The sequence below is a fragment of the Rhea americana genome, unplaced genomic scaffold (genome assembly GCF_003343005.1).
Source record: "Rhea americana isolate MKP2758 unplaced genomic scaffold, rheAme1 scaffold_19, whole genome shotgun sequence".
NCBI lineage: Eukaryota > Metazoa > Chordata > Aves > Rheiformes > Rheidae > Rhea > Rhea americana.
This window is the reverse complement of record NW_028186038.1, coordinates 2,851,024-2,860,903: the sequence shown is the minus strand read 5'-3', so window position 1 is coordinate 2,860,903 and position 9,880 is coordinate 2,851,024. Positions and strand designations below refer to the sequence as shown.

The window sequence follows — 9,880 nt, the reverse complement described above, 5'->3', positions numbered from 1 at the left end:
AAGAAAAATATGGGGGAAAAAAGCACTTGATCCAGCTACTTGCCTTTCACTGCAAGGCCTTTTTGGAGGAAGGCAAAGATCTAGACATTCAGATGAGGATTGCATCAGAAACTAAGAGAGAAGGGAAAGGATATCATTATTCTTTGCCCACTTTAATATTAGAAGTTTGAGATTACTCCATAACACTGAGGAAAAAGTGCAAAGAACCCTGCAACTGAGGAAGATGGAAAATTATTTCCCTGATACAGTACTAGATCTTCTAGAATTGGAAGGATTCCCCTAGCCCTCCAAACAGGCTGCTTCCTCAGTGTAGAAACAGCATTTACAAAACAGAACAAAACTGTTATCAATAAAGAAGAAAACTCTATTCCTTTCAACCTGTAGGAACCAGCCTAAAGATGATTATTACAGAGCAGAGCTTCAAGAGTAGAACCTTGACCAGGAACATAAATGCTGCAGAGCTGCTTTGGAATCAGCAACATGATAACTCCTTACCAGCCCTCAGTGGTGGGGAAGTGAAGGAAGAACCATTCTCCACAACAGCTGAGTTATCTCCAGTATTTCTTAGGTTGTCCAGTTTCAAGAAGGTTGCATATGTCCAGTGCTTTTCCCATATCCATCTTCTTACTGAAAATTTAGCATAATTTGCATGTCACAAACTTACTAGTGATCCACAGTCCAATGCTGTGAATTTGTTTACATGCACTGTGTTTTTTGATATTACTTAAACAAAAAGCAAAAGCTTCTTCACACTCCCACTCTTTGACATTTTCTGTACCTCTTTAAATTTGTTCAATGCATTCAACTAAGTAAGCTTAGATAGGAACATGTGTTTCTGTGCAGCATCAAATCTATAAGGGGAGCAGGGCAACATTTTGGCTTCATTATGCATATAGGACAACATTTTAGAGTGAATCTGGAACTGCACAGTCTAATCCATTTCTCTACTCTCTACCAAGAGCCTTTCCCAGCAAAATGACGCTCCTTGGCAGATAGAGAAACATTATTTAGCCCTCAGGAACGGCCTATCAAGGCCATTCAGGGTGCTAATGGCCAGAACCCATATGGCAGCTGATGAGGGGAGTTCAGTACTCAGCTGAACACTCACCCACGTTCTCTGTTTCAGCAGTCTCACAAAAGAGCTGCCATTCAAATGCAAATCCCTGCTTGGGGAGGAGAGCTTGACAGCTACATAGGATGGACTCTTTAAGGAAACCTAAAGAGAAAGACTGACACACTAATTGTACCTATAATTTAGCCAAACACCCCTTAGTTGATTTGAATAGAGTCCCACAGGCTCAGTTTTCATAACTTTTTCTGTTCCTGCCTTAATTTACCCAAAATGGAAATAAGCTATTGATTTTCCGGCTATCCTGATTTCAGCTGTGTGCAAGCCACTAGACACAAAGACAGACAGAGAGCGAGATAAGGGAACATTTTACTGTCAAAGGGCATAGAAAAGGATAAACAGTTACAGTTTTCCTGACTGTTAAAGCAACATCAGAGCAATCTTGAAATAGATGCATCACTGATAGCAAGTTTTTATGCAGGTGGTGKTGTAAATTCTAGCACTTTTCAACAAAAAGGTAGTCAACACATATATCAATCTTAATCAAGCTTTTGAGTTCAAGAACTGTTCTTGGYACATATGAAAGTCTAAATGTTCATTGCTGTGGATGAAATTCTCCATGCAAAAAGCTGAACAAGCCACACATTTGCCCCTCCCCGCCTAGAGAGGGAGATTTTCCTTGACAAGCAGGTAACAGCATTTTGTCATGACTCTCCTCTAAATGTTCCATTGACTGATGTAAGGAACAATCAGCTACTAATATAGAGCAGGACATCTTGCAAAAGTTAATAGCTAGTGTTATTTTTAAAGGGGGAGAAATAACCTTTTCTGCTARTAACAGCCATTATTTTCTTTCCATATTTGTTAGTTTTGAGCAAGAAAGTCCAGTTAACAGCTTGACTTTCAGGTTCTCAGATACTGAGACACTTTTTATTTGTTTAAAATAAATGTTTGCAGTGGACTGTGAAAACATTTATATTGGCCTCCAGGTTTCTATTAATTTGTTTTTATATTCAATTTATAACTTGATTAAAAATGGGTCAAACACCAATTGAGAGCTACTTTTGATTGCATTGAGGGTGTACTTTTACTATTACACATGTGCTACTGACCCTAATGCAGTGTTATAATAATTGTGTTTTCTTTAAAAGAATAATAAAAATTTAAAAACTCAGTTTCAATTAGGTCATTTGTGTTCTGTTCCAGCTATTTGTTTAAAGATACAATAGTTCAAGTCATCAAGTTAATACAAATTTATATTGCAAATACCTAAAAAAAAAAATCTCAAGTTTGTGTGGCACAATCATGAACTACTGGCAAATTCACCCAGCACATGGATGGAGTAGGCCAAGTAGCAGGATGAAATGGAGAAAATGTATATGACAATTTAGAAGTGAATAAATTCCATTTATCTCTGTTTGCCGTCAGGTACAATAGTGGTTACAGTGCAGTATAAAATTCTAATGTACATGACAACATTAAACTCAAACCCCTTTTGTATTTTTAATTCTTGAAAATTTTAGTAGTAGCTGATATATCTGATAACAATATGATGCCACAACATTATCGGATTCCTTAAAATAGACAGACTTAATTAGGCTGCAGATAAAAACTACAAAATGTAACCAAAATGAAGCAGGAAATAGTCTGCGTAGTGCCAAAATGAGTGCCCCATTCATCTCATTGATATGCCAGGCAATGGTCATTTAAGTATTAGGTTGTTTAATTATTTTATTCTTCATATGATAAAAGTGAGGGAGTGCCTCATATCCTCACAGATTACTGTAAGTAACATGTTGGGTTTTTTGCACTGACAGTATCTTCATAGCTTCATGGACTTACTCAGGTGTATTCCCTGCCCCTGGCAGCTAAGTCAGCAAAACGAAACAGTGCACATAGTTATATTTTGAATATCTGCATGATTTACACAGAGCATCATCTCACCATTCTAATTCATGAAGGTAAGTTTTTTTAGACAGGCAGGCTATCACCTTTCCCACCCCAAATCTGACCAATGATTGATAGGTATTTTAGAATTACTGCATAATTCTAAAATTTGTATTTAACTGTTTGTGGTTTTGATTCCTGAGAAATAATGGCTTTGAGCCTGCGATAAACTCAAATGAACTACCCAGTTAATTTCCAAATGCCACTGGGTCATGAGTACCACAGGAGTCCAGACAGCATGCTGGTATTCTTTAAACCTCTCTCCCTCTTCTGGTACCATTTTCTATTATGAACCTAAAATACTGTTATGATAAAAATAAAATAGATGAAGTAAAATAAGGATTCCAATTAATGAGTCAAATGTGGCACTTCATAAAACATTTGGGACTGTCCAAAATGTTAATATTTCACAGAAAAGAATCAGAATCACAGAACAGTTGAGGCTTTAGTAAGCTGCAACTAAGCACCTTTAGAGATTATCTGATCCAACCCTCTGCTCAATTAGGGTCACCTAAAGCAGGCTGCCCAGGACTGTGTCCAGATGGCTTCTGAGTATTTTCCAAGGATGGAGACTCTGCAACCTCTCTGGGCAACCTGCTCCAGTGCTCAGTCGCCCTCACAGTAAAGTTTCTCCTTATGTCCAGACAGAACTTCTGCTGTATCAGGTTGTGGCCATTGTCTCTTGCCATGTCACTGGGCAGAAGGCACCGGCAAGAGTGCTGGCTCCATCCTCTTTACATYCTCCCTTCAGATTTTTATACACATGGATGAGATCCCTCCTTGAACCTTCTCTTCTCCAGGTTGAACAGGCCCAGCTCAGCTTCTCCTCATGAGAGAGGCTCTGGTTCCCTCACCATATCTGTGGCCCTTTGCTGGACTCACTCCAGCTGATGCCTGCCTCTCTTGTACTGGGGAGCCCAGCACTGGACCCAACATGTACCAGGTGTGGCCGCATTAGTGTTGAGAAGAGAGGAAGGATCACCTCCTCAGCCTGCCGGCAAAATGTCCACAATTATGTTCAGCAAGTCAGTAGCCTTTACTTCTAACTTTTTTTCAGCCTGAAGCTGTATTTTATCAAAAAGTGAGTCTAATCCGTTGTGTTGGGAAATAGACAGATTTTTAAAGACATAATGACAACATCGTAATTGCTCATAACATAAAAGGTAAGTCATGAGTTATTCTATGTTTAATAAGAACAACAGGTGCTGTTCTCATCTCTGCATAATGCTGCCTGTTGTACTTAGCCCTTTGATCCTGTTTTTCTCCATGAACTGAAGAAGTGATGACAGTATATAACCTTACCGCACAAAAAACATTCCTTCAGGTAATAATCGTTCTAGTGAATGCATTCATTTTACAAATGAGAATAAGAACCAGTTATTTGATACTAGCAATGCGTCTATTCATCTGACTAGTTGCAGTGGCTGTAAACACACCACCATGACCAACAGTCAAAATTCTGAAGTACTTCTACTATGACATTAACTTCTACTCAGAACAACATATGCAAGGGTTAGCAACATAAATAAGTAGTGCAGAGACTGTGGCACACACGGATAGAAACAAAACAGCTGAAAAGTCAATGTCTGTGCTCCAAACGCCCTTCATCCTCCACCGTCTTCATTAGAAGTCTCATACTTAGTGCACTGGCACTTCACTTTCATGCCAAAGAATTACAATAGGTAGAATACAGCACTAACTGCCTAAGAGGTATCACCACACAAACACATGGGGGCACTAAGTCAGCTTAGGAATTCATAAGACAGACAAAGAATTCTCTACACTCCCAAGATCGCGAGAGTACCTCACTTTTGGCCTTTTGGTACCAACTGCTCTGCTGCAATGCTGTAAGATCAYCATAAAGTGCAGAGCAATCTGAATAAAAGAGGTCCATCACTGCAACATGGACAAGGAGCACAAACTGTACATGGAAGGTAGCCACACACATTGTAAGTGCTATCACAGCAGTCATACGTAGTTGCTCAGTGCAATCATGCTCTTCTGTCTACTAATTCCCCTGCAAATGTCTGAAAACGTCAGTCTAGGCTGTCTCCTCCCAGGCAGAATTGCTTGTACTGTATTTTTTTGTAATAAATACTACCAGACAGACATTGTGCATTAGCCAACTGCGCATACATGCTAGAGATAATTACCGCCAGCTCCGAATTGCTTTCAGAACTCCTCAGCGAAGTTTGTGCTTACTCTCACCCTCTGTAAAATGCCACACCAGAAAAGCACTGATATACTATCAGTGTTCAAAATTTGATAAATATATACAGTACACTCCTGTGGTAAAAACTTCATTCTCATCTGTCAATACAACATGACAAAAAAGAAATTTTAGAAAGTACCTCAGTGAAAAGAAACTGTACAGTCCCTAAGCCCTTCTGGCTTCCAGTTCCTAAGAAGAAGTCAGAAAAAACCACTGATTCTCCTAAATCTAAGACTACCCAGGAGGACCCCTAAGGCCACAGAAAAGAGTTTCCAGGACTGAGTTCCCTCCTCTCTCTCTCTCTTTTTTTTTTTTTTCCCCTCTGCTTCTTCTTTGACAGTAAGAAAGAGAATGCATTTCAAACCTTTATTTCTCAAGACTGTACTGTATAGATAGTAAGTGTCTTACATTAGGAAGAATCACCAAGAATGATTGTTAGGGATACCTCCAAAAATAAATGCAACAAATCTCACACTTTGGGTACCAAACTCCAATGGCTGAAGTTCAGATTCAGTATCCTCAGACCATCAAATAGCATTCATCTGATCATGTTAATTATTTGTTTCTTAATTTAGAACAAAGAAAGCCCTAGGTAAGCATTAAAAGTCAGAGCTTAATGAGTTTTGTAGAGCAACTGGTTTATATTGCAAAGCAGGTATTTCAGACAATACCAAAGTTGAATTGGCATAATATCTTTGATTTCCAGATAGGCTCTGACCACAAGTGAGCAAAGTGCATAATTAGCCCACGTCCCAATTCTGTTCTTATTGAATTATCTTGCTATTGATTTAAATGAAAGCAAGACTAGTTTGTGATAGAATCATTTTCCTTATTTAACTGTCAGTCTGCTCACTGATCACATTTGTGGAAGCAAAGTACACAAACAAATGTGAGGTCTTTTACACACAGATGCATGTTTATGTTTTCCTTATTAAACAAGAGTCTATAAAAGATAAAATATAAAAGGTAATTTCCTAACACTAGCTCAAATGTGAAAAATAAAATGTTTACGACCCTTCTCTCATCCTGCAACTCGTAAATACCAAGCTCCTAATCTGATATTTTAACTTTTTGTTTAAAAAAATAAACATCATATATTTTTTTTTTCAAGAAGAAAAGGAATGAGTATCAATTTTATCAGTAGCTAGGAATCAAAATCTTGCTCACGGGAACTTAAGGTATACTTCTGTTTTTATAACCTTAGTGGGGATACTATCAGCTTTCATAGTATACTGACAATTTATTATATAATCCTATAGTAAGTTTGCAAAACAATGTATGTGATAGCCTAAATCACTAAGCTCCACCAAGTGGCATAACAGAGAAAGTATTACCATAAAGCTAGAAGTCTATGCTTTAGAATGGTTTAAAAGGTAATTGTGAGCTCTGCTTGGGCAGTAACAAATAGGTATCTAGCTGCTTTTGTTTTCTAACTTATACACAGAAAATGAACAGGACATTGAGGGAAAGATATCCTATAATATAATTATATTTTAAATAATATTCAGTCTTTGATGCTGCAAATACAAATTTACTTTCCTATCATACTGGTTGTGAAGTTAATTGTGCAAGTGTCACATTCCTGTGCATAACTATCTACAGAATCAGTGAGGCTAAGAACATCAGGGACATAAACATCTGTTGTTATACATTTATATTCTTGCAGTACCTAAATAGCATCGGACACAAAAAGAATAGTGTTACCAGCACAGAAAACAAAGATGGCTGCTGCCCCAAAAGGTTTCCATGTTAAACGGAAATTAATCCATGTTCCAAATTAATCCATATTCCTTTACAGAAACACTAGGAAAAGTAAATTGCATGCAACATATGCTAACCACAGTTAGGTTAGGTTTCCTTTCCAATTCACTGGACAGGTCTTCAGTTATAATTAGGCTGAGCCCCAAAGCTTGCCTGATCTTCCCAGTTGCATCAACTGATCTGATAATGGTACCATCTTCCTTAAAAAAAAAACCTTCACACTGCATAAAACTCTTTTTCTCTGTGTGAAGACAAAAGGCTGTTACTTTTAGGTTCATTTAAATCCATGTTTAATATCAACACTAATGCAGTATTTTCCCCTCTTAATGAATTAATTCAGAATTGCGGTATTCCCCTAGAGCAGCATTTCCTGAGTTCTGGAGGTACCAGACAGAAGGGAAGAGCGCTCTGTTCTTATTACCACACATTAAGAGACTGAGGCTGAACATACCACAGAAAAGCTTCCAACACCCTATGACATGTCACATATTAATAATAAAAGTCCATTACAACCATTCATAATATTCTTATTAATAGGGTTTTAGGTGGACCATTATATATCATCCAACATTTTTAATTCTGAATTTAGCACGGCAAACAAGTCAGATGTATCTTCAGTGAAAATTGATCAGGGCAGAGAGAGAGAGCGCGCACACTGGGAGAGGAACAGCGTAACTTTGGTTCGTTGCGCTGTTCCCCAGGCGGCTGAGGCAGCACGACTGAGAGCACGGCTGCAGCAAGAGGGAGGTGCTGCTGCTGCGGCCAGCAGGCATCTCAGGACACCGGCCCACAGGGAGGGAGGGAGGGAAGGAGAAACTGAGAAAACAAAGAAAAACGAGTGGACAAAAAGCAGGGTAAAGCAAACAAGAGAAAAACAGGTAATGCCATCTCAAAGTATTAGGGGTAGACACTGTTAGAACRAGATTTGGATGTCTTATTCTACCAGAGAATCCCATAGCTCCACTTTCTCAAAAAGTTTCTCTGCTCAGGAAATACGTCTTTAATGTTAGCAAAAATATTAGAAACTCAAAAGATTTGATGATTGAGCATTTTTAAAGGAGTTTGTGTAAGACTTGTATACARAATTTTTATAAAGTGAGGAAACAATGAATGCCACAAAGCCTATGGATGTGAATGCAATAATCTGAAGGAATTTTAGCTATCATGCTCTCCAGATGGTAGCCTGTTACACCTTGCCATAAGTCAGATTTATCTTCAGGGCTGGGCTAACTATACAACTTTCAAAACATGTTTTAATTCTCATTCCGTATAATATTTTATCAAATAAAATATGGTCATTTATTTTTATACATATATGGTCATTTATTTTTATACATATATGATCATTTATGGTCATTCATTTATCAGTCTCTTGTTAGTCAGACCAGAATGACTGAGGTCTAGTTAAATCCTATAAGTTATCTAAAAATAATACCAGATTTTAGTCTTTACCTGGGACAATTCAAGCTATTTTTCTTTTCATATGCTACTTGTCTATGTAATGTCAGGACAGACATTGAAAGAACTTTCCTCGCACAGAGAAGTAGGTATTACTATGTTTCCAAGGTTTAAAGATGAATGCCTTTTAATATAAAAGTTTCCTAGCAACATGTGTTCCTAGCCTAGACTGTATTCCAAAAAYGGTGATGCTTTCAGAATTGTATCTATTCCTGTGTTCAAATTAGCTCTTACGCTATGCTGTTATCTTTACCTTTACAACCCATAGTATCACGGAACAGTAGTCGTCTTTCCCTAGGTTCAGCTTCTCACTGTCTCCCATTTTGGTCTTACATATGAAGACATCTTCCCACCCTTGGTTAATATATGTTTTGTCCCTTTTTTTCCTCCATAACTCAGTAGAAGAGCGTCCTTGTTTCTCATTGATGTTGTGGGGATTATCAAYCTCCTGAACTGCAGTTCTGGAGCTTGATATTCAGACGGCAAACTCTCCAAACTATGGAGATATTTTATCTGCATGTGTAAAGCCAGGGATAACTTGAGAACGCTCCACACCAAAGCCATAACTGGTTCTGTGGTCTGCAGCACCCCRTTTTTGAATGTTCCTTGTGGCCAGCAGTACAAACAAACAAACAGCAGCACCTTTCACAATAGGAACTAGGTGTTGCTCCCAGAGGAATAAAAACAGCAGTTTTATCAAATCAGATTTTTAAAAGTGTTGGGAAAGCACTAAAGAAAATGAAGATGAGACTGGCAGGATTTCCTAGAGCACAATTTCCTCATGATGGTAAAACAACAGAGAAATTTGTCATGCTTAAAGAAATCAAAAGGATATTAGCCAGACATCAGTTTTTCAAACTTTATCCACCTCATGACAAAGGAAACATATGTAACATAACCCCCCCCCCCTTTTTTTTTACTGTGTGACATCACATTCTCATACACTATCCTTCAGCTCTTTTGAAAGGGAAGCATAATAGAAAAAGTTATGGCAGGTCACTGAGCCTTGAGAAACATCTTCTGATTCATTGGTGCACAGTCCTCCTCCTCTCCCACTGAGGGCTTGATATAAGTGACAGTTTTTTTTACTTCCAAGGAACAGCACCCATCTGGGCCATCATGCTCCATATCCCAGCCCATTCCCTCCTATCAGGAGGAAGGCTTCCTAAGGGCACTGGTAGATCTTGGGGAATCAGTTACTGCTTTGGAGGACACCCCCTCACACATACACACACCATTTCTTTGAGGAATCAGGCCCAAACGCCTAGACTATAAAGGCATTTATAGTGCCTTTTAATTTAATTTAAAGTGAAGAAAGACTGCTGTCTCCCCGACAACCTGAAAAAACATTAGAAAGAAAAGTAGCATATTCTGATCCTCCACTGTGATCAGTGGATATTAGTGGAAAGAGATCTATAGGGATCAAGGAGGAT

At 38.4% G+C, this 9,880-nt stretch overlaps 1 long non-coding RNA gene across 1 annotated transcript in view; it reads right to left on the bottom strand.

Annotated features, from left to right (window-relative positions):
- Positions 1 to 20: 20 nt before the first annotated feature.
- LOC146597209 (uncharacterized) overlaps positions 21 to 9,880 on the bottom strand; it is a 45,581-nt gene continuing 35,721 nt past the window's right edge. The window contains exons 3-4 of the long non-coding RNA XR_014895524.1: positions 496 to 627; positions 21 to 111 (exon numbers count right to left, since the gene is read on the bottom strand). This is a non-coding gene — a long non-coding RNA (uncharacterized LOC146597209). The remainder of the gene's footprint in view (positions 112 to 495; positions 628 to 9,880) is intronic.